Source organism: Giraffa tippelskirchi, chromosome 1, assembly GCF_054371585.1.
Source record: "Giraffa tippelskirchi isolate mGirTip1 chromosome 1, T2T-mGirTip1v1.2.pri, whole genome shotgun sequence".
Taxonomy (NCBI): Eukaryota; Metazoa; Chordata; class Mammalia; order Artiodactyla; family Giraffidae; genus Giraffa; species Giraffa tippelskirchi.
This window is the reverse complement of record NC_137275.1, coordinates 210,898,351-210,922,982: the sequence shown is the minus strand read 5'-3', so window position 1 is coordinate 210,922,982 and position 24,632 is coordinate 210,898,351. Positions and strand designations below refer to the sequence as shown.

Below are 24,632 nucleotides of genomic sequence, written 5' to 3'. Positions count from 1 at the left end.
TTGAGACAAGCCCCTTCCTTAGTCTGGTCTAAGTTTCTCATCTGTAAGGAGTCAGTGATTATGGAATCCAGGCGCTTCTAAGTCTGGACTAAGGGATGCAAGGGGTCTCTTCATTGTTACAATCTATGACAGCCCCAAGAGCTAACGCAATCCTCATTCTGCCTGGAAAATCCTCCTTCCCTCTCCTTTTCTCTCTCTCTCTTTTATTTACCAAATAAATTATTCATTCAGCAAGTATCCTCTAAGCCCCTACTCTGTTCCAGGCCCTGAGTTCAGAGCTATGGATACAAAGATGAGTAAGAGATGTTTTGACTTTTAAGGAGACTGTAATCTAGAGAGAGATTTAGAAACAGAAGCAGATAATCACCATCAAGTGACAAAGTCAGAAGCAAGGTGAAGAGGGTTACAAAGACCAGAGTTATTACCAAAGGATTCTGTTTCATTCATCCATCAGGTATCTGGCATTCTTCCTGGAATACAGATTAGGTCCTCAATAAATGAATGAAGTGACATGTGAGCTGGACCTGTAGGATGAGTCAATGTTTCCCAGGTAGAGAAGGTAAGGGGAGAGCATTCCAAATACAGGGACCTGTATGGCTCAAGACCTGAATGCATGAAAGAGATTGGCTGAACCTGAAAGTAAGCAGTTTTACATCCCTGACCTGCAGGGCCTGTAGAGACCTCTCAGGAGAAGAGATTGGAGAATTAGATAGAAGGAGCGTAGACAATCTTTAGTGTTACAGCAGAGAACTTGGGCTTGGTCTGTGTCGATGAGGAACCATTAGAGGTACATGATAACAACTTTTGAAAGATTCTTCTGGGCTTGCTGCAGCTGTACTGGGGCAGGAAGTGCCCCAGGTAGAGAGACTGGTGAGAAGATCTTCTCCACCCTGGTGCTACTCTTGGCTCAGAGCCCACAGGATGAACATGGCAGCTTTAAGTCTGGATTCTTCTCCATCTTAACAGACTAGGTTGAATCACTGATTTATGGAGACCTTGATAAGGGAGAAGCAGATCATTTGGGGGGCACTTTGACCTAATATCCCTGAAGACTGAATATGGTAGGGACTCAACTGACATCTGGTCAGAGACCAGAGAAAAGACGAAAGCACTCACCATCTGAAATTCCCTGACTCACTCTTCCCCAACCTCTCCTAATCTAGACCTGACTGATTAACAAGAAGCATATCCTCTCCTTCACTGACATGTAAAATGTAAAAATTCATGTAGCATTTTGGCTAAAGACAAATCGAAGCAATGAGATACTGCCAACCTCATAGAGCAGCACTGACTTGTTTAATCTCTGAGGTGGTTTGTGGGGAGCTGAGGACCAGACAGAGGGGATGATCTGGCTGAGGCTCCTCAGCAAGTTAGTACCTGAAGCGAGATCAGAACCTGGGCCTTCCGGCTGCCAGGCAAACGGTTTCCCCAGAGTGACACAAGACCTCTGCCTGCATCACCAAAGAAGAGTTGAATCAGTTGTGTCTGCTTTGAATCAATTGTGTCTTCCGAAGCAGATATGGTCAGGCTTTTAGAGACAACGAAGCCTACATTTCCCTAGAGGTTCAGCCTCCCAAGGCTTCACTATTAGGCTGACTCATTTCCTATAAGTAGGGTCACTTCCCTGTTTAAAAACCTTGGTTGTCCACAGGGGAAGCTCCAGCTACGTAGAGGCATCCGAGGCCTTTCATCTTCGTGTCCTTCCTTTCTCTCCAGCTTCACCTCTCACTTTATCTCAGATGTACTCCGAGCAGGACCGCAGTGGTCGTCAACCCAGGCAACATTTTATCACGTGGGGAGCTTTTTCCAAAAAGACTGTGGTTCAGACCATACCTCTAGGAATGTGAGGAGTGGATCCCAGACATCTGTATGGTTTCTATTAACCTATGAATAACCAGAGTGAGAACTACTGTTCACCCAAGTAACTACTGTCTGTAATCCAAATCTGTCTCACCCTCTCTGGGGCTTTGGGCAAGAATTCCTTACTCTGTTATGTCCCCACTTCTCTACCTGGCTCTCCTACCAAACCACCAATGTGAATCTCTCCTTTTGCTATGAACCTCTGCACACACTTTGCACATCCCACAGCATTTACATTCCTTTTGTGTCTTTTGTGCACTCTAAGGATACCGTGGCCTCTATGAGGAAGATGCTATTCTATTTATCTGTTTCTTCATGGTCAAAATTACAGGACCAGGCATATAGTAGGTGTTTAGTAAACCACTGTGGTCTAAATAAGATTTTCTGAGCCCCAGAATGACCTCTGTTTAGAAAGCCACTCCTGTTCCTAGGATGTTGAGTCTCATGGGATAGAGCTTCATTCTGAGTGATCCCCAGGGTGCTGTGTCCTAGCAATTGGTCTTTTACATCTTCTGTCTCCAAGGAAGGGAAATAATCAAAGAACTTCTACTCACTTCCAACTGAAAATGGAAGGGTATCTCACCTTTATGTGACTAAAAAAAAAAAAAGAGACATGAGATTATTTAGACACAGACCTTGGTTGGAGATATATTCCACTTACTAAGTGTATGACAAATTACAGAGAGTGTCTAAACCTCTGTGAAATAATATATAAAGAGCTCAGTACATTGCCTTCTATTTTAGGGTTCTCTAGAGAAACAGAAGATAGATGGATATATACAGATAAGTCTCTTATAAGGAATTGGCTCATGTGATTACCGAGGTGGTGAAGTCCCAAGATCTGTAGTTGCCAAGCTGGACACCCAAGAAGGCCAATAGTGTGAGTTCTAGCCTGAAAGCAAGTAGGTCTGAGACTCAAGAAGTACTGATGTTTTGGTTTAAGTCCAAAGGTAGGAAAAGAACAATGTCCCAGCCCACATAGTCAGGCAGGAGATCCTACTGACTCAACCTTTTTTATTTTTTAAAAATTTTTATTGGAGTAGAATTGATTTACAATGTTGTTAGTTTCAGGTGTACAGCAAAGTGAATGTGATACATATACTTATATTCCCTCTTTGTTATATTCTTTTTCCACATAGGCCATTACAGAGTATTGAGTAGAGTTCCCTGTGCTGTCTTTTTGTTCTGTTCAGGCCTCCAGTTGATTGGATGTGGCCCACCCACATTAGGGAGCACAGACTGCTTTACTCGTCTTGGACTCAAATGTTAATCTCCTTCACCCTCATGGACACAGAAGAGTTTGACTGAATGTCTAGGCATCTTGTGGCCCAGTCCAGTTGACACATAAAATTAACCATCATACCTGTCACCGTGTAAATTTTCCATGTGTGTGAATTCCTTTTTTTTTTTTTTTCAGAAAATACAGTTTCAGATCTGTTGCTGTCTCCTGTCCCCTCTGGAGTACAGTCTCTGCTGTCTTTTCTCACTGTCCCTCCCATCTCCCCTCTCTCTTTCCCTCCCTCTTTGTCTCTCCCCTGACCCTTTGCCTTTTTTCCGTCCCCTCCTGACTTTCTTCCTCTGTCTCCAGGCTGGTTCACTCAGGATTTAACCCAGGAAAAAGAGTGAATTCCTCTGGCACTCTTTCCACCTGTGTCTTTTGGGAACTCAAGGAGCACACCCAGCAGGATTAAAGCAAGTTGGGAGAAGAAGCTGCTCCCCGCTTTGGCCAGAGTCTAGCACCCTAGCAGCAAGGGCCAGGTCTCTCTGTGCTGGGGAGAAAGGCAGGGAAGGAGAGAAGTGAGGCCTCTGACATAAATACTGTGCAGTGGGTTTTTATTACCGCATAATCCATGCTTGTGCCACTTGTTCGCATACCGCCAGTTAATGGAAACCTCATGTTCTCCTGCTCTGGCCCATCTTGTGGTTAACTCTTGCAGGGCTGGGGTATGCACCCAGGCCAAAGGAAATCCTTTCCAGAAGGAAGCCGGGTTATCAGACAGGCAGGCGCTGCCTCACATGTTGAAGGAAGTCACCATGGAGTGTGGTTAATGATAAAGGCAGGAATGTGGCAGGCACGCACTCGTCTGGACCTGCCTGCGGAGCTGCTGGTGAATTTCCACAGGACGTTTGGTGCGCTCATTGCTGGGAACCTAGGCTACCTTGGGATTCATGCAACTGGCTGCTCCTGGCGTGCTGCTCACTCTCTTGGAGCTTTGATTCATGTGGGAGAAAGGTCTGAGGAGTCCGCACACATCAGGCACAAAACAAATGCATGGGAGGAGGGCTGTGTGTTGCAACACAGCATGTGCTGTGAGTTTGTGCAAAGGCTGTGGTGTCTCTCTTTCCAAGGAGAAAGCCTCTAACTCCGCCTGGGTTGCCAGGAACAGCATCCAGAGAAGGGGATATTTGATCCTGAAGGTCTTGATGAACAAAAGAGATGTTTTTAAAATCAGGCAAGTAAGGAGAGAGGCCAATTCTATGCCTCCGATGCCAAGAAAGCAATATGTAGAGGGTCTAGAGATCTCTCCTTATGCAGAGGAGGAGGCAGGGCTTGTGATGTGGTTAAAGGCACCATACTGCCCTCTGATTCTAACCTTCTTGATAGCTTGTGACCCAGTTTTATAACCTCTGCTTTTGTTTCCTCTTGGTAAACTGGGGGCCAAAATAGTGTCTTCTCAGAGACTGCTCTGAAGTGTATCTGATGAAATGCTTCCAGAACTTAGCCCAGTTCTGGCATCTTAAAGGCCTGGACTCACATTGGCTATCATTAGCATCAGGGAACAAAGGACAGTTTGGAATGGTCGGAACACATGTTGTTTGGGGACTATGGATAGACCCAAGGTTAGTCTGGGACCAGGTGGTGGAGGAACTGAAGGCTGTACTAAGGAATTGGACTTGATCTGGTGTGTCATGGGAAATCACTGAAGGTTAATTCATTCAAATACTGTCCTCCAGTTGGTTTCCCTTCCTGGAAGATCCTTTCCAGGAAGTCTTTTTTTTACTTTCTCATCAGGGATCCAAATAGTCCTGGGTCACTAATACCCATCACCTGCCATAGAGAAGCATCAGCCATCATAGCTCAGACCACACTTGGCACACTGTGTCCTCAGACCTTGTTCTGACACTTGAGCTCCAGGGCATCAGATTCAAGAGACCTCATCTGAGTTTTCCTTCTCATCGTTGCTGCTGAATGTCCACGATTTGCAAAACAAGGAGAAGGAACTGGGTCTGACTCTCTCCAAAGTTCTAAGCCCCAAAGGAAAGTTTGTAAAACAATGTCTCCTTTGTCCTAGTTAGGATGAGCTGCTTGGCAGGTGAAAAACCCTGGAAATTTGCCACAAAGTGGCCATGTGACCTGCAAGTAACACTGATGGGATTTGAGCAGCAGCTCACCAATGGCGGCTGCTGACCTGTTTGTGGGGTTATCAGGGTAATGGATCCTGGCATTCTGCTCGCACCATCTTTACAAACGTCACTTTCACTTTATTGTACATTAACCCCAATCTCTTCACAAGCTCCAAAATAAAACTTCTTTGCAAACAACTGAAGTCCATCTGCTGCACTATTAAAAATACCCTAGTATGAAAATACTTAAGCATTAGAGAAATTCATGATCAGAGATACTACGGTAGATCCACCTGAAAATGCCTGCCTTTGATTGGGAGAAATCAGTCTTTCTTTCTCCCTTAGGTGGGAGATTTATTACCACCCCCACTCCCATGGTAACAAAAGAACCCCAAATTCCCAAGAGTGATCAAATTTCAAATATTGCATGCTATTATCCAGGGTGGCTCAGACAGTAAAAAACCTGTCTGCAATTCAGGAGACCTGGGTTGAATCCCTGGGTCAGGAAGATCCCCTGGAGAAGGCAGTGGCTACACACTCCCATATTCTTGCTTGGAGAATTCCATGGACAGAGGAGCCTGGTGGGCTACAGTCCATGGGGTGGCAAAGAGGCGGACATGACTGAGCAACTTAACACAGGTGTCCTTAAAAGCCCATATATGAATGGAACTCAGCTTATCAGCTGCTGATAGGTTGATTCTCTAGTTGGGAATGAATGAATGACCCAATGAGTGATTAGCAGATAAATGTTCTATATCCCTATTTAGTGCATGTGGATTTTATTCACCTCTATTTCTATTCCTTGATCAATTACCCTCCTTTGAGAGAAATAACATTTTCCCACATTATTGCTAACAGTCTCTAGGTTGGGTCTCACTTTCTTCTCTAAAAGAGCAACCCCTGGCAGCGAGTATTTAAATTAATCCACCTCTGCTGCCACACCACGCAGCCCATCTATCACAGCAATTTGTGCAAATGCCACTCTAGTATCCAGCTCTATGTATCATGTATTTTGAGATTGCACAGTTCCTGAGGCCTTTGTAAAGCAAACCTTTCATGAATAAATCAGGAAATACCCTGATGCATGCTTTATGTAGAGAAAGATATTCTATTTAGGTCACGCAGGGAAGTTCTGCCAAGTTTGCTAAAATGAACAAATCCCCTGAGTGCAGTCTACCTCTACACAATTCCGAAACACAAGCAAGTCTCTCCCAGGCCCCCGTGGCCATGCTTTGTCAACACTGAGGACTCTGGGTCTATAAAGTATTAGTTTGATCACCTGAGGCTCCAAACACTTTCAAGTCAGGAGCCAGGCTAGGGGTTCTGCTAGTCCATGGGAAGAACTTTGCAAATGGAAAATTTGTCCACTGCGGTGCCTGGGGCAATGGGGCTTCTGCAAGCGAAGGAGGAAGGAACTAGAAAAAGTACAGTGAGCTGCTTGTCCCAGCTTGTTTTTTGAATCCACTTAACAAAGTCCCTGACTTTGTTTGAGTCCAAAGCATTTCAGTGGACTCTTTTGAGCCTCCCAGAACAGAGGATGTGGCCTCGTGAGCCCTCCCCTTTAGCAATGGAAATGCTCCCGATAAGAATAAGGATTTCCAGATTTCCAGCCAACCTCGAATTAGAGAGGGTTATCTGGGGTAGAAGAATGCAGAACAAAATGTTGAATGATTCCCTTTCCTTTGAACAAGGGCAGCCAGGCCCACCCCCTTTTGCCCAGAAAAAGCTATATGAGATTAGAAGACCTAGTCTGAAGAAACAGAGGGAGCATTGGCTTGGATTCTGGGTGGTGAGAATGTGGAGAAGTTACAGTGTCATTAAGAAGGTTGTTTGGATGGGGTCTGATGTTTGCTTTCTAGGTTCCCAAATTTATCTTAGACAGGGTAATTTATACCATTCAGCCACTTAAGGACTGATTCCTTCTATCAAAAGTCATAGGAAATAAACTCAAAATAAGTTAACATTGTGGTTAGCAGCATATCAGCCCACACCCTGATATATTGTAAAGTCAAAAGATAATCCAAAGGTTGCTGCTGCTGCTGCTAAGTCGCTGCAGTCGTGTCCGACTCTGTGTGACCCCATAGACGGCAGCCTACCAGGCTCCACCATCCCAGGGATTCTCCAGGCAAGAATACTAGAGTGGGTTGCCATTTCCTTCTCCAGTGCATGAAAGGGAAAAGTGAAAGTGAAGTCGCTCAGTCGTGTCCGACTCTTGGCGACCCTAAGGACGGTAGCCTACCAGGCTCCTCCATCCATGGGATTTTCCAGGCAAGAGTACTGGAGTGGGGTGCCATTGCCTTCTCCGAAATCCAAAGGTTACCTGTGAGTAAATTCAGGACAAAGAGACTTAGTTCTTATTGATGTCCCTAATTTGAGAAGTTGCCTTTTCTGCAGCTTTGCCCTTTATATTGAAAGACCATATCCTCTCTCTCTCTTTCCAGTACTCTCTTCCAAACATCTGTCTTTGGTTGAAGCTTTCTTCCTGAGATTTGATGACGCCAGCTTTAGACAGTTGGACTATGTTGAGGGCATGCTTTAAGGATCTCAAATCTCTTTAGCTTCCATTGCCATTCATTGCCAAGGTCAAAAATGTACATTTAGTTGGTCACAGTCATTTACAGCTTGAGGTACTAATATTTACCTTCTGAAAGTGTCAGTGATTTCCAAGTCCTTAGAAATACTACTTTCATCCTGTTAAACCACTCACATGATTGATTGCAAAGTTTGAGTCCAACCTCATTCCTAACAGGCTGAGTGAACTCAATCACGTTTCTTCATAAAATGTTGACTGAAATATATGTTCCCTTATCTCGGGAGAAGGACCATTTGAAAGAATTTGTATCAAAGCACAATGTGAACTGTAAGTTGCTATACAAATAGGAAGTGATTTTGCTGAAGCGCTTTCAAAGAATCAATCTGGGTTCTCCTTTTTTCCCTACCGCTTTCTGCAGTGTCTGGCAAATAGTTGGAAATCAGTAAGTTTGCTTGTTGCTTGTTGATTGCCTTATAAATGGGAGCCAAACTATGGGGACCAATTCTCTAAGGAAGAGGAAACAGGAAAGGGTTTAGGAGAATGTACTTGCTTTACTTGTTACAAAAGTCATGTAAGCGCAAAAGGTAAAATTTAGAAGATACAAGAAAATAGACTACTACATATTTGCAACCTGTTAGCATTTTGCTGGGCCTGAAGCCTTTATCTCTCTCTCTGACTTCCACATGAACTTGTGTGTTCTCAAATAACAATACTGTCCCTTTAAGTGCCAACCACTTAGAGCTGGAAATATATTTTCTCAGCAGGCAAAGGGATAAGAGATTAGTTCCCCAGCAAATCTATTAGTTCATTAATTAATAGAAATCTGAGAAATGTCAGTGAGGGCCTGTGAAGCCTCATTCTCTCTTGCTTTTACTTTTTAAGGTAATAAAAGTAATAATAGCTAATATTTATTCAGTGCTTACTATATGCCAGGCATTGGTCTGAGCCCTTTATATACATTAACTTATTTTATCTTCATGACTGCCCTAAATGGCAGATGTTACAGGTCCATAATCCCTTACCTATAATTTCACAGTCCAAAAATCACTGGAAAAGGGTTTTTGGACAAGTTTGATACAAACTCCTGTGGTAGAAAAACCTTATTGGATCTAACATGAGACTTGTCATGGTCTTTATTAATCCCATTTATGAACCGTCAAGTTTCACTGAAAAAACAGGAGTGTGTTTGACAGAGTGTTCTAGAACCTTCTGAAGATTTCATGAATTAGATAGTACACACATTACTATTGTAAAATATGAAAAATTCTGCATTCCAAATCATAACCCAAAGATTTCAAGTCTATGATTATGAATGGCATTATTATCTTCATGTTACAGATGAAAAAACTGAATCATAGAGGCATTAAGGAACTTGCCCAAGCTTCGTCAGGATTCCAACCGAGGTGACTGGCTTTAAGAGTCTGCATTAAAACTTCACATTTGTTTAGTTCTCAAAAGCTTTACGGTCCTTTTCGGCACGATAACTTTGTAAGTTATACTTAAGAGATCTTATTCTATTTTATAATCAAGACAAGTGTGCTTTAGGGAAATTACGTGACTTGCCCAAGGTCCCATCACTAATGCAGTAGAATCAGGACTCAAGCGCAAGTCTCCTGCTTATAATCCTAGTGCTCTCATTGCTGCCCTGGAATTGCTTGAAGAGGCACCAAACTCCAGCCATAACACAGCCTTGCTGTCTCACTTAACACCAGCATGGCTACTCAGGCAGGCTGCACAAAATCCCTTCTACCTTTTTCAAGCCACCCATCATCAGAAAATGGGTGAGAAAGCTTAGAACTATCAAAAGTAACTATCCACAAGTCACCTCCAAGTCAGAAGCCTGAGTTGCTCCCCTAGGCCCTATAGTCTTCTGGAAGCCAAGTTCACTCTCTGCTCCTGACTTCTGGTGGTCCAGCCCATGCACAGCATTGGGCCAGAGAGCATGGCCCTATAGCTGGCGGGGCCTCTGTGCGAGGCACCTGCAGTGTGAGTGATTCTGGCGGGATGGAGGAGACCTCAAACAATGGCAATTGCATGATAGTGGTGCGAGCCAAACTCCTTATAGACAATTCTGGAAGGAGGGGTTTCCATGGGGCACCCAGGTGTTTCCCATTCTAGGACTCCCCTGTTGCCCCACAAATCTTCCAAGATCCCCCCAGATCTGGCTTCCTCTGGAAAGTGAGGTCTCAGCCACAGCATCTCTAGCCAGATTCCACTGTTCTCTGAGCCTCCCCTTTACTCAGCACATCACAGCCCATCTTCTCTCTGCTCCTCCATCAGGATCCACACTTACTCCCCCTACACACCCAAAGTCTCATGGCTCACCCTGTGGGCTCCAGCTGCATCCTGTTTGCCCTCATGGGAAACTCCGCATCCCACCTATGGGGACCAGGCACTCCAGAAGTCTGGGTGGATTCTCAAACTAACAGGCCATCTCTCTAGAACAAGGTTAACATAGTAATGAAAAGGCCACAAGAACATAAGCCCAGGGATCTGAGACGTAGTTCTGGCTTTGTGGCTTTGGACAAGTACCTGACCTCTCTGGAGACATGTACCTGTCATACAAATTACACATGAATATCGCATGGATCCAGAAGAAGTTGAATGTAAAAGGGTCCAGATTTACAATGGTATTGCCTCATACTCTAAGAAAGTTGATCAGGTCCAGATCCTTGATGGTGACATATCTTGACGTTCTGTTGACACCTCAATAGTAAATCTTAGGGAGGGTCATGGTGTTCCTTCTGCTTGGGCTGCTCTACTCAGGTAGGGCAGAGACAAATGACCCCTCCATATGAGCTTAGGACATTGCAGTCTGCCTTTTGGCAAAAGTTTTTTTGCATCTGTTTGGCTCCTAGCACCTGGCTCCATTTCTCCTTGGTCTTGGCTCCTAACTTCGGCTTCATCTCTACCCTAGGCCATATTTGCAGCCAGTGAGGGGTGCAGCAACTCTAATTTTGACCTCTATGCTCTCTTTTTGTGCAGTGGCTTCCTCTCAGTTCAGTTCAGTTCAGTCACTCAGTCGTGTCCGACTCTTTGCAACCCCATGAATCACAGCACACCTGGCCTCCCTGTCCATCACCAACTCCTGGAGTCTACCCAAACACATGTCCATCGAATCGGTGATGCCATCTGGCCATCTCATCCTCTGTCGTCCCCTTCTCCTCCTGCCCCCAATCCTTCCCAGCATTAAGGTCTTTTCCAGGGAGTCAACACTTTGCATGAGGTGGCCAAAGTATTGGAGTTTCAGCTTCAACATCAGTCCTTACAATGAACACCTAGGACTGATCGCCTTTAGGATGGACTGGTTGGATCTCCTTGCAGTCCAAGGGACTCTCAAGAGTCTTCTCCAACACCATAGTTCAAAAGCATCAATTCTTCGGTGCTCAGCTTTCTTCACCATCCAACTCTCACATCCATACATGACTACTGGAAAAACCATAGCCTTGACTAGATGGACCTTTGTTGGCAACGTAACGTCTCTGCTTTTCATATGCTATCTAGGTTGGTCATAACTTTCCTTCCAAGGAGTAAGCGTCTTTTAATTTCATGGCTGCAATCACCATCTGCAATGATTTTGGAGCCCAAAAAAATAAAAGTCGGCCACTGTTTCCCCATCTATTTCCCATGAAGTGATGGGACCGGATGCCATGATCTTAGTTGCCTGAACGTTGAGCTTTAAGCCAACTTTTTCACTCTCCTCTTTCACTTTTATCAAGAGGCTCTTTAGTTCTTCTTCCCTTTCTGCCATAAGGGTGGTATCATCTGCATATCTGAGGTTATTGATATTTCTCCTGGCAATCTTGATTCCAGCTTGTGCTTCCTCTAGCCCAGCGTTTCTCATGATGTACTCTGCATATAAGTTAAATAAGCAGGGTGACAATATACAGCCTAGATGTACTCCTTTTCCTATTTGGAACCAGTCTGTTGTTCCATGTCCAGTTCTAACTGTTGCTTCCTGACCTGCATACAGGTTTCTCAAGAGACAGGTCAGATGGTCTGGTATTCCCATCTCTTTCAGAATTTTCCACAGTTTATTGTGATCCACACAGTCAAAGGCTTTGGCATAGTCAATGAAGCAGAAATAGATGTTTTTCTGGAACTCTGTTGCTTTTTCAATGATCCAGCGGAGGTTGGAAGTTTGAACTCTGGTTCCTCTGCCTTTTCTAAAACCAGCTTCCAGATGTTCAAGCTGGTTTTAGAAAAGGCAGAGGAACCAGAGATCAAATTGCCAACCTCTGCTGGATCATCGAAAAAGCAAGGCTTCCTCCCACCCTCTGTTTATTCATTCATATTTGGATTTTCAAGGTAATGAAAGGCATTTTTGCCCTGGGATACAGAACTCAACCCAGGAGCTGCCCACTTGGCTGAAGCCCCCCAGAGCCAGGAGGGAGTAACTGTTTCAAAGTATTTATCTATATGCCCCTAGCACTTCAGAAGTTTTTCTCCTTCCTCGCATCTCAATTTCCCCAGTGGGGTGAGGACCTGCATCCCTGGGGACTCCTTCCTGGTGGGATCCTAGAAGGAGACTCAGGCTCACTACCAGCTCTGCTCCTTCTGTGGAATATCTGGGATATCTCCCCCTCTGAGGTGCCAATGGCTGTCTACAAATGCACTGTGGGCAGGATTCATGGGGCCAGGGTAAGAGAGGAGATGAGGATGTTGAGGGAGCTATTAGCAGTGCCTTACAGATTTCTACAACTACCCTATCTCTCTCTCAATACTAACAACACTGAATCCTAGTCTTTTGCTTTCATGCCTCCTTCTTTCATTAGACTTTGAACACCTTGAAGGTCAGCACTGATCCTCTGAGTTACCTGTTTCTAATTCCCCTTGCTCTTGTTTGTATCTCAGGGGGCTTGCTGATTGAAAGAATGCCAGCTAAATGGACGAGTGAGGGAATGAATGAGTCATTCAAGAGTTATGCATGGAAATAAATGGTATATCAGATATATTCAACCAAGACTTGCTGGAGAAGGTTGACAGAATTATTAGAGCAATTTCATGAAGTTGGGATGTTCTGTCCCCAAATTAGATAGTAAATGGCTTAATTTGAGCAAATTAAAGCGGGAACACATGAGCTATGTTAAGACATAAAACTGGACTTGCACTGCAGCGCTGCCTGAAGTCAGGAGTTGTCTGGTTGCACATGGCATCACCTGGGGCTTTTGAAGACAATTACTGGACCTGACTTCAGACTGAATCTAAATCTGAGGCTAAGGTTCAGGCACTGGCATTTTTAAAAGCTCCGGAGGTCATTCTCCTGGGTAATCATGGTTGAGAACCACAGTCTGGGGGACAGCTAAGGACTGGGATTATGTCTAAAATCCACTTCACTCCCTGCCAGCTGTGTACCTCAACTTCCTCATCTGCAAAAGAGGATCATGATATCTACCTTCAGAATTTTTAATGAAGATAATATATGCTTTTGTGATAAGATAAATACCCTGTGTACTAGTGCTTGCTACTATTTCCCTTAGCATTATTATTTTTATTATTTGGTGTCAATGCCTTAGAAGGCCTAAGTAGAAAATTTATTTACTTTAGTTGTTTAGGGTTTCTCAGGTGGCTCAGACGGTAGAGAATCTGCCTGCAATGTGGGAGACCCCAGTTTGATCCCTGGGTCTAAAAGATCCCCTGGAGAAGGGAATAGAAACCCACTCCGGTATTGTTGCCTGGAGAATTCCATGGACAATTCAGCTCATGTCCAAAATGGGTTAGGAATTGTACAAAGTACAACCCAAAAAGAAACTGGACCAGATTCCGAGCTAAGGATGCCCTATGTACTGAAACACCTACTGTGTGTGAAGTTCTTGACATATATTATCTCGTTAAATACTACCGCTCATCAGGTGGCTCAGATGGTAAAGTGTCTGCCTGCAATGCAGAAGACCTGGGTTTGATCCCTGGGTTGGGAAGATCCCCTGGAGAAGGAAATGGCAACCCACTCCGGTACTCTTGCCTGGAAAATTCCATGGATGGAGGAGCCTGGTACACTATAGTCCATGGGGTCGCAAAGAGTCGGACACAACTAAGCGACTTCACTTTTACATACTTTCATCTCATGGAGAGGTTATTACATGTTTACAGATGAGAAAACTGAGGCTTGTGTAGGTTATCTCCAAAGTCTTCCTGCTCCAGTGTGGGAGAGCCTGGTTGGGACTGAGGTCCCCCGGCTTCCAGGTCTGTGCTCCTCCTACTCTGTTATCATTGAGCACCTAGTATGTACATTTTGGGCATAGCTTCCCTTCTCTCAAACAATTTACAGGTTAGAGGAAGAATTGATTTGTGCTGAGTGGGGAAAAATCAGAGAAGGATTTTTGAAGGGAGCGAAAATTCATTTGAGACTGGGAAGATAAAAAGAATTTAGCCAAGTAGGAAATGAGAGCCTAAGGACATTCCTGGTGGGGAAGCCAATAGGAGTAAAACCAAAAGGATGAGGGCACAAGCGGATGATTGGGGGTGGTTGCAATTTGTACACTTGGCTGCATTAGCTTTATTCCTCACCTCTCATGTGACTTTCTTAAGAGGGACTTGCTTTCTCTGAAGGACTCCTGGAGGGACTAGAAAGTAGTCTTAGTAACATTTTCCTCTCCAAGTGTCTTCTTATCAACAGTAAAAAATCTCTTATGCATTCTAAGCTACTGTTCGGATGTCTGTGGGAGCTTCACATGTCAGTCAAATGCCAAATATGCACAGGGAGTTCCAGCATGAACAAGGGCACTGGGTCTCTCCCATGCATGTCAGACACAGCATGTGTGCATGTCTTTGTGCATGCAAAAGCATGCGTGCACGTGCACACACACAGCAGTGAGCACGGAGACTGAAGAATTCTTTGGGCCCAGTTCTTGCTCTTCAGACACTACTGAGGATGCTTGGTTCATTTTTCTTTGCTAACCAGACTCCAAGTCCCATTCGCTCCTTGCAAAGCATCAAGGTCAATGCCAATTTCCCCTCTATCATCCACGTCTGTGGCTGAACTGTCTGTGGTGGAAGAAATGAATGTTCTCCATGGCTCACAGCTCCGGGCTGGCCACTTCCAGCCTGCTGACAAAATGCGATTGTGCTGTATCACAGCCAAGCAAAATATACGCTGCTGGTGTTGGTGTCCTTTGTGTGGCAAGGCCACAGAAGGGGAGACCCTCCTTAGGAGGAGGCTATTCCATCATCCAAGGTCTGCCTGAGCCTGTTGAGAACTGACGCTTGGGAAGGAAAAAAGCCTAATATATGTAATATGAACTCTGTGGTTTCCTCTGGTTCCTGGCATAGCTGAGGCCGTCACATTTCAGGGCTCTGGCTCTACAGAAACAAAAGGACCATGTGTGTTAAAAGCATGCAGTTCCAGAGATTAGATCAAAACTCTGATTGGAGAACAAGGTTAATCACAGGTTCATCACTTGATGACCTCTGCAGGCAGGGCTGCAACCCAATGAGTTTCTAGTAAGCAGAGACCAAATGCAGAAGGCGCCCTATAGGCTCAAAATGCCTGGATTCCAAGGGGAGGGGGCTCCAACCTCCAAGCTGATGCCTGCAAGAGAATGGGGGTGGGGTGGGGAATGTTACAGGAAGTGAGGGTTTATAAACTCTGTCTCCATAGAATGTCTGGTCAGTCCCCTTTAGCAATGCGAGGAAAAAGGAGCTCTGAGCAAGTTGGCTTGGGAGCTTGCTATTGCAGGAACAAACCTGGTGTCTCCTTTTTGGCTGAAAGGCTCCAGCTCCATTCAGAAGGGCACAGAGAAACACAACCTTGGAATGCAGGGTTAAGAGGCTCACCATCAAGGATCAAGGTAGAAAAATACTTCCGGAAGCTGCCCTGGTGGAGGTGAAAATGAACTCTGCTGCTTTGTTTACAATTATCCAAGGGTCACATGACTCTCATTAACTACTAGAGCACAGCCCGAGTTTAACCCAGTCCTTTCTGGAGCATCAGCATCTGTAATTCTAGAACTAGGTATGAATCCCAGGCTCTAGTAAGTTCTGTCATCTTGGGCTAGTGATTTAAACTCACATGACCTGTTTCTTCATCTGTAAAAGGAGCTAAAAGCCAAAGGGACCATATTTTGTGAGACAATGCAGGGAAAAGCCTGTTACATAGTAAATACTCATGTGTAAACTAGGAGTATTTTTCCCAACTTCTTAGCCAAACTCTCCCATCCTCTCGTGCCCCAACTACCTCTCTTGGTCTTCCTTTCTTCCTGAACCATACAGAACTACTTAAGGTCTCCTGCCACCCTCTGCTCCATTCTCTGGCCAACATATACAGCGACACAGAAGACAGTGGTCCATGACTAGAGGAGTTCTGCCTTCACATGTATTATTTCCTCTGCCTGGCAAGCCCTCTCCTATTCCAGAATGCCTTTGAAACACCAAAACACCTCACATGCTTCCTCCCTCATGAGCTTTCCTTGAGACAAACAATACCTTTCCCCAGCACAGCAGAGTCCGCCAGTTCTGTTATGTGCTCTTCTCTCTGGACAGTGACAATGCTAGTCTATTACTGCAGGAACCACAATCTGTGTACTTACCTGTGTATGTGTCTGTCTCTCCTTTGAGCAGCCTGAAGGCAGGGTCTGTATCTATTTGGTATCCCAGGTTCTTTGCAGACTATCTGAAACAGAAAAAGTAAGAAGTACTTATGGAACATTTATTAAATTGAAGCAAATTTAGCTCACTGGAGCAACTGAGAAGAGAATGGTTTTGATGAAAGCATGCTTTCAGCTAAATACTTTCAGAATACTTTCAGCTAAACAAAAGCTTCTTCATCAATTGCTTCATTTAATTCTCACAACAAGCCTCTGAGATCAGGAAGGCTTAAGGTATTATTGTCATTTTTGGAGTTGAAGGGACTGAGGTTCCAGGTGTAAAAGCTATGTACATGGTCATACCACCAGTAAGTTGCACAAGCAGGACTAGAATTAAGATCTGTCTATTTCTAAGGCGTTTTCCTCCACTGAAATTTGCTGACCCGAATAGTGACTAGGGCACTCTACTGCCTTTCCATAGCGCTTGGTCCCTTCCTCTCTCTGCACCACGCTGTACAACTTCATGTTTCTCCCCCAAGGAGGCCATCAGTTCTTTACCTGCGGGATCCCATGATATGCAGGAAAGGTGAAGTTCACATTGATGGGTAAGGATGAGATGGGACATTTACACAGACTAAGCTGTGGACTATGCACAGTTCTCCTGGAACTAGGTAAAATTTTACCTATTTTACTCCATTTTAAAAATTCTAAGGGAATTCCCTGGTGGTCCCGTGGTTAAGACTCCACTCTTTCACTGCCGAGGGCCAGGTTCAATCCCAGGTTAGGGAACTAACTAAGCTCCACGACAGGCCAAAAAATAATTACATAGTAAACTAAAACGAAAATTATAAATGAATACAACCCAAAGGAATATTGTTATAAGGATACATTTAGTTCCTCTTAATTTAAATGAAAAGCCATATAAATAAAATACTTCTTTAAATTTGTTAACAAGAATGATTTGTCACTCATCTTACAATTACTCACATCAGTGTAGCATTGAATTGAAGCTGAGAACTGCTGAACTTTCATACATATTTGCAGAGCCCAGAGCTATCGAGATGGCTGGGGACAAGTGTTGAGATGGACAATAGTTTCTGTTGCTGTGGAGGCTGCAAACAAAAACCAAGTTTACCTATTAATAAATAACTGCAAATGCATAAATAATTATAAGTAGATAATATTTATAAAAGAATATGTATACATTTCATAGTAATTCTAAAGGAAGCATATAGGACAGGGGTTTTGGGACTTGATTTAGGTAGGTGGTCATGGAAGGCACTGAGAGGAGGTGATAAATAAGTAGTGGTCTCCAGGGTGGGGATCACAGCCAAAATGCTGTGCCACAGGGAGCTCAGCTCAGTGCTCTGTGATGACCTAGAGGGGAGGGATGGGAAGTGGGTGGGAGGGGATATATGCATACTTATAGCTGATTCTCATTGCTGTACAGCAGAAACTAACAACATTATAAAGCAATTATAGTCCAATAAAAAAAAATAATAAACCAAACTGCTGTGCCAGAGATCTACTCAGATACAGAAAAAAAAAAATAAAACTTCTATTGATATTTTTAAATCTAAAAATAAGACGTTATATTTATTATATCTACTGGTAATCTCTCCCTCTCTATCCTTCCACCTTCTCCACATGGAGAAGGGAATCTTCCCAACCCAGGGATCAAACCCAGGTCTCCCGCATTGCACGCAGATTCTTTACCAGCTGAGCCACAAGGGAAGCCCAAGGATACTGGAGTGGGTAGTCTATCCCTTCTTCAGCAGATCTTCCCGACCCAGGAATTGAACCAGGGTCTCCTGCATTGCAGGTGGATTCTTTACCAACTGAGCTATGAGGGAAGTCTACTGAGTCACAAGGGAAGCCCAAGAATACTGGAGTGGGTAGCCTATCCCTTCTCCAGGGGATCTTCCTGACCCAGGCATCAAACTGGGGTTTCCTGCATTGCAGGCAGATTCTTTACCAACTGAGTTATGAGGGAAGAACAATTGATATATTTTTTTAAATCTAAAAATAAGACATTATATTTCTTTATATATACTGGTAATCTCTCCCTCTCCATCCCTCCACCTTCTCTCTGGGCTCCCCCTACCCCTCAGTTTGTCAGATGAACACATACCACACACAATAAGTTAGATTTCTTGAGAGGGAAAAATGGAATTCTACAATGCTGAGGGGCAGACAGTGGCACCTCACTTGCTCTTTCCCTTCCCATGGATAGTAATGCATTACAGTCCGTGAGTGCTTGCTTAAGTGGATTTTCAGGTTATATTATCTAGTTTTAAATAAATGAACACTGACACAATTGACAAGTGGCTGTAGAAGCTTCCTCCAGAGAAACCATGGAGAGAAAATAATAGTAATAAAGTAAATGCAAGCAACATTAGGAAAACAGCAACTGATCCATCTATTCCTTCTGCAAACCTTTGTTTGCTTCATTATGGAGTTGAATATACTCATAATAAAGAAACATAACAAAAATTATCCCCCAAATGGAAATTATTAGGATGACTTGAAATATAGATTTATATCAGTTACCTTTAAAAATGCACTATTCAATGCTTGGGAGGTAGGAAAAATGGGCCAATACTGGTCACAGGATACAGCATGGTGATTATAGCTAATAATACTGTGTTGTATATTTGAATGTTGCCAAGTGGGTAAACGTTCTCACCACAAAAAAGAAATGGTAATTATGTGATGGGATGGAGGTGTTACCTAATGCTGTAGTTGTAATCATTTTGCAATATATAAGTGTATCAAATCAATGTTTTACTTCTTTAACTTACATAATGCCAATTATATCTCAATAAAGCTGGGGGGTGGGGAGAAAATGCTATATTCATAAAATATATGGTTATTTATGTAAAATATCCTTTATCTTTATTTAGCATTTCCCTTGTAGATCTACATATACATTTCATAATGTACAATATATAGTATAAATTATATGCAAGTATATATAGTAGAAGTATGACTTGTATATAATTTATAAATAAATATACCTATATGGAGAGTTTATGTTTCTGATACTCTTTCATTTGCCCATGATAAAGTATCAGAAACATTTGAAGACCATGGACATAAAGGAATAGCAAGTAGGTAGCCATGTGACAAGCAGGGCAATAAACTATTCAGGCAGCTTGAGTAGTACTTCCAAAGACTTGTTTGGAGAACTGAAGAAAGGCTGGTGCAGCTGGAGTGTAAACAGTGGAGAGAGGAGGCAAGGACAAGGTCATGAAGGACCCTAGAGACCATGGTAAAGGGTTCACATTTTATTCTAGTGAAATTACCATGACCTGTAAATGTTTAAAGCTGTGGAATGATGAAATATAAGTTTTAAGAAAATTGCTTTAGCTGTTTTGGGATGATGGAATCATGCTGAGCAGGCACAGAAGTTAAGCAACTAGTTAGAAGGCTCTCATAGTAATAAGAGCAAGAGCTGATGGTGGCATGAACTAATGTGGTAACGTACAGATGAAGAGAGGTAAACAGATTTTAAAAGCATGTTGGTTATAAACCCAATGGTACTTGCAGATGGATGGGATAAAAGATATGTGAATGGACTAGAAAAATCAAGAACAATTTCCACCATCCTTACTTGAGCAACATAGTGAAATTTGGTGGCACTGGTTAGATGGGTAGTGAGATGGATGATGGAATCAAGATCTGTTTTAAGTACATAAAATTTGATATTTCAGTGAGAAATCCAAGAGAAGATGTTGATCAGGTGGTTGAATGGTTATGCATTTAGAGCTTGCAAGAGAAATATCATTGATTGTCCTTCAGTTCAGCTCAGTTGCTCAGTCATGTCCGACTCTGCAACCCTGTGGACTGCAGCACGTCAGGCTTTTCTGTCCATCACCAATTCCCGGAGCTTGCTCAAACTCATGTCCATCAAGCTGGTGATACCCTCCAACCATCTCATCCTCTGTTGTCCCCTTCTCCTCCTGCCTTCAGTTTTTCCCAGCATTAGGGTCTTTCCCAGTGAGTCAGTTCTTCGCATCAAGTGGCCAAAGTCTTTGAGCAATATTGACTCCATTTTTATTTTCTAGTCACATTTCCACCTTTTGTTCAAGATCTTTTTGGCAAAAGCATGGTGACCAACTGCTTGCTCACTTGTCATTAGCACTAACTTCTTTGGTGCTGGGAAGACTTCTTCCCAGAAAATCATGTCTTATGAAGGCGGAAAAGAGATGGTTGTGCAGGAGATATGCTTTTAGAGAGTTTATGGCCACATCTGAGGAGGCTTCTAGGAAGTGAGTCTTAGGTAGCACTGATTATAGGAGAAATTCATGGATCTTCATTAGGAGGAATCTTATTAGGAGTAAATCAATCACCTCCATAAGTCAGCTATCATTATTCCTTTGGAGGCTGTCATAGTACAGCAATGGAAGACACAAAGCATATGAAGTTTAAAAATGACAGGACAAATTAGAAAAATGATTAGTATGACTGGTTGCAATTTTGATAATAATAAGACACCAAATCTAGAAGGGAGCCAGTTGAAGATTTTTAGATGTCAAGGGGTTGAAGCCTCTTTTTACAGTTTGAAATGTCTCTGATGATGGAATTGGGTGCTATACAAACTTTCTGAATCACTCATACAGCAACTGGCATAAAGATTGTCTATACATGAGCTATTATGGTAATTTCCCTGAGGTTTATATCAAGTTGTCCAATTTTAGCTTTAATGGCTTCAGAAAAAGGGCAGTTTTAGTTCTCAGTGATTCCAAGTCAAAATGATTAGAGGAAAAACTGGAAACAGTAGTTTGTAGAGTCAGAGCCCGATATTGGAGGAAATTAGAATTCAGGATCTAGTTGAGTTTGCAGGTAAATACCAGAACCTCAAAGACAGTTAACAGCACTAGAATCTATTATCCACAGAGGCACATTACTGAAACAAAATTTTCTCTCTAAAATAACACTCATTCTACCAATATTGCCAAATTAAGATTAATTTTTCATTAAAATAAGTTTGGTATCAACAAACTTGTCCTGATTATTTATCTAAGTGTCAGTTCAGTTGAGTCACTCAGTCGTGTCTGACTCTTTGAGACCTATGGACTGCAGCACGCCAGGCTTCTCTGTCCACCACCAACTCCTGGAGCTTACTCAAACTCATGTCCATTAAGTTGGTGATGCCATCCAACCATCTCATCCTCTGTCGGCCCCTTCTCCTCCTCCCTTCAATCTTTCCCTCTATCAGTGTCTTTTTCAATGAGTCAGTTCTTCGCATCAGGTAGCCAAAGTATTGGAGTTTCAGCTTCAACATCAGTCCTTCCAATGAATATTCAGGACTGATTTCCTTTAGGATGGACTGGTTGGACCTCCTTGCAGACCAGGGGACACTCAAGAGTCTTCTCCAACACCGCAGTTCAAAAGCATCAATTCTTCGGCGCTCAGCTTTCTTTACGGTCCAACTCTCACATCCATACACGACTACTGAAAAAAGCATAGCTTTGACTACACGGACATTTATTGGCAAAGTAATGTTTCTGGTTTTAATATGCTGTCTAGGTTGGTCATAGCTTTTCTTCCAATGAGTAAGTGTCTTTTAATTTCATGGCTGCAGTCACCATCTGCAGTGATTTTGGAGCCCCCCAAAATAAAGCCTGCCACTGTTTCCCCATCTGTTTGCCATGAAGTGATGGGACCAGATGCCAGGATCTTAGTTTTCTGAATGGTGAGTTTTAAGCCAACTTTTTCACTCTCCTCTTTCACTTTCATCAAGAAGCTCTTTAGTTCTTCACTTTCTGCCATAAGGGTGGTGTCATCTGCATATCTGAGTTTACTGATATTTCTCCTGGAAATCTTGATTCTAGCTTGTGCTTCATCCAGCCTGGCATTTTGCATAGTGTACTCTGCATATAAGTTAAATAAGCAGGGTGACAATATACAGCCTTGACATACTCCTTTCCCGATTTGGAACCAATCTGTTGTTCATGTCCAGTTCTAACTGTTGCCTCTTGACCTGCATACAGATTTCTCAGGAGGCAGGTAAGGTGGTATTCCAATCTCTTTAAGAATTTTCCACAGTTTGTTGTGATCTATACAGTCAACAGCTTTGGCGTAGTCAATAAAGCAGAAGTAAATGTTTTTTTGGAACTCTTTTGCTTTTTCAATGATCCAGTGGATGTTGGCAATTTGATCTCTGGTTTCTCTGCCTTTTCTAAATCCAGTTTGAACATCAGTAAGTTCACAGTTCATGTATTGTTGAAGCCTGGCCTGGAGAATTTTGAGCATTACTTTGCTATGTGTGAGATAAGTGAAATTTGCAGTAGTCTGAACATTCTTTGGCATTGCCTTTCTTTGGGATTGGAATGAAAACTGACCTTTTCCAGTCCTGTGGCCACTGCTGAGTTTTCCAAATTTGAGGGCATATTGAGTGCAGCACTTTCACAGCATCATCTTTCAGGATTTGAAATAGCTCAACTGGAATTCCATCACCTCCACTAGCTTTGTTCATAGTGATGCTTCCTAAGGCCCACTTGACTTCACATTCCAGGATGTCTGGCTCTAGGTGAGTGATCACACCATCATGGTTATCTCGGTTATGAAGATCTTTTTGTATAGTTCTGTGTATTCTTGCCACCTCTTCTTAATATCTTCTACTTGGGTTGGGTCCATACCATTCTGTCCTTTATTGAGCCCATCTTTGCGTGAAAAGTTCCCTTGGTATCTCTAACTTTCTTGAAGAGATCTCTAGTCTTTCCCATTCTGTTGTTTTCCTCTCTTTCTTTGCATTGATCACTGAGGAAGGCTTTCTTATCTCTCCTTGCTATTCTTTGGAACTCTGTATTCAGATGGATATAGCTTTCCTTTTCTCCTTTGCCTTTTGTGTCTCTTCTTTTCCCAGCTATTTGTAAGGCCTTCTCAGACAACCATTTTGCCTCTTTGCATTACTTTTTCTTGGGGATGGTCTTGATCACTGCCTCCTGTACAGTGTCACGAACCTCCATCCATAGTTCTTAAGGCACTCTGTCTATCAGCTCTAATCCCTTGAATCTGTGACTTCCACTGTATAATTGTAAAGGGTATGATTGAGGTCATACCTGAATGGTCTAGTTGTTTTCCCTACTTTCTTCACTGTAAGTCTGAATTTGGCAATAAGGAGTTCATGATCTGAGCCACAGTCAGCTCCCAGTCTTGTTTTTGCTGACTGTATAGAGCTTCTCCATCTTTGGCTGCAAAGAATATAATCAATCTGACTTTGGTATTGACCATCTGGTGATGTCCATGTGTAGAGTCTTCTCTTGTGTTCATAGCAGAGGGTTTTTGCTGTGACCAGTGCATTCTTTGGCAAATATGTGTTGGCCTTTGACCTGCTTTATTTTGTACTCCTAGGCCAAATTTGCCTGTTACTCCAGGTAACGCTTGACTTCCTACTTTTGCATTCCAGTCTCCTATAATGAAAAGGACATCTTTTTTGTTTTTTTGGTTGTCCTAAGAGATCAGTATCTTCCATGAAGGATGCAGCATCTATAAAGCCTTGGGATTTGCTCCATTATAAGGATGGGGCTTAGTAAATGTCTTTTATGCCTAGAAGTTTAGAAGAAAGGGAGACAACAGAAGAGGACTTGACTAGAAGTTACCAGTCAGGGCAGCAGCCAGAGTCCCAGAACACTCGAGACCCTCCATGGATTATGGTCGAGTCATCACAATTGACAAAGCCAGTAAGGCAGGTGAGGTTCATCAGTAGAAAAGAAAAGGAGCTGGGCCAGCTCTGAGGAATACAGGTAAAAGTGCATCTCCACCTTGGGCAAGATATTTTGTGGAAACTCTACGTGATGAAATATTACATGAAACAGAACAATGAGGGAAGGAACTTGCTTTTTATTTCTGCTACAATCTGAGCATTAACTGGAAAAATTTAAGATTTGTTAGAAAGGATAACAAAGTTCCTGAATGGAAGATTTTAAAAATGTAACTGCTTTCTTACATATCACAAAGCATCAATTAGAAATATAAATATAAAAAGTACTCAATTCATCATAAGCCAAAACATAAAAGGAATGATTAGAAATATTTTAGATAAAAAGAGGAAAACTATAAAATTATACTGAGCATTGTAAGTTAAGATTTGAATAAATGGGGAGGCAGATTGTGCTCCTCTATGAGAAAGTTGAGTATTTAAAGACTATAAATTCTTCTAAATTAGTGCATAGGAGTAAGAGGATGTCAATCAGAATTACAATGGAGTTTTCTTTTGGAACTTGAAATCATTCAAAATTTATTTTGAAGAATATATGTGTGAACACAGCAATAGAAACCATTGGTTAAATGAAAAGACAACCTACTGAATGGGAAAAAAATTTTTCTAATGACATGACTGATAAGGGGTTAATATCCAAAACATA

General features: G+C 42.8%; 1 long non-coding RNA gene across 1 annotated transcript in view; it reads right to left on the bottom strand.

Moving 5' to 3' along the window:
• Positions 1-14,194: 14,194 nt before the first annotated feature.
• The window catches only part of LOC145520018 (uncharacterized), a 211,537-nt gene continuing 201,099 nt past the window's right edge, over positions 14,195-24,632 (bottom strand). Inside the window, exons 3-5 of the long non-coding RNA XR_014064128.1 lie at positions 17,248-17,372; positions 16,264-16,346; positions 14,195-15,037 (exon numbers count right to left, since the gene is read on the bottom strand). This is a non-coding gene — a long non-coding RNA (uncharacterized LOC145520018). The remainder of the gene's footprint in view (positions 15,038-16,263; positions 16,347-17,247; positions 17,373-24,632) is intronic.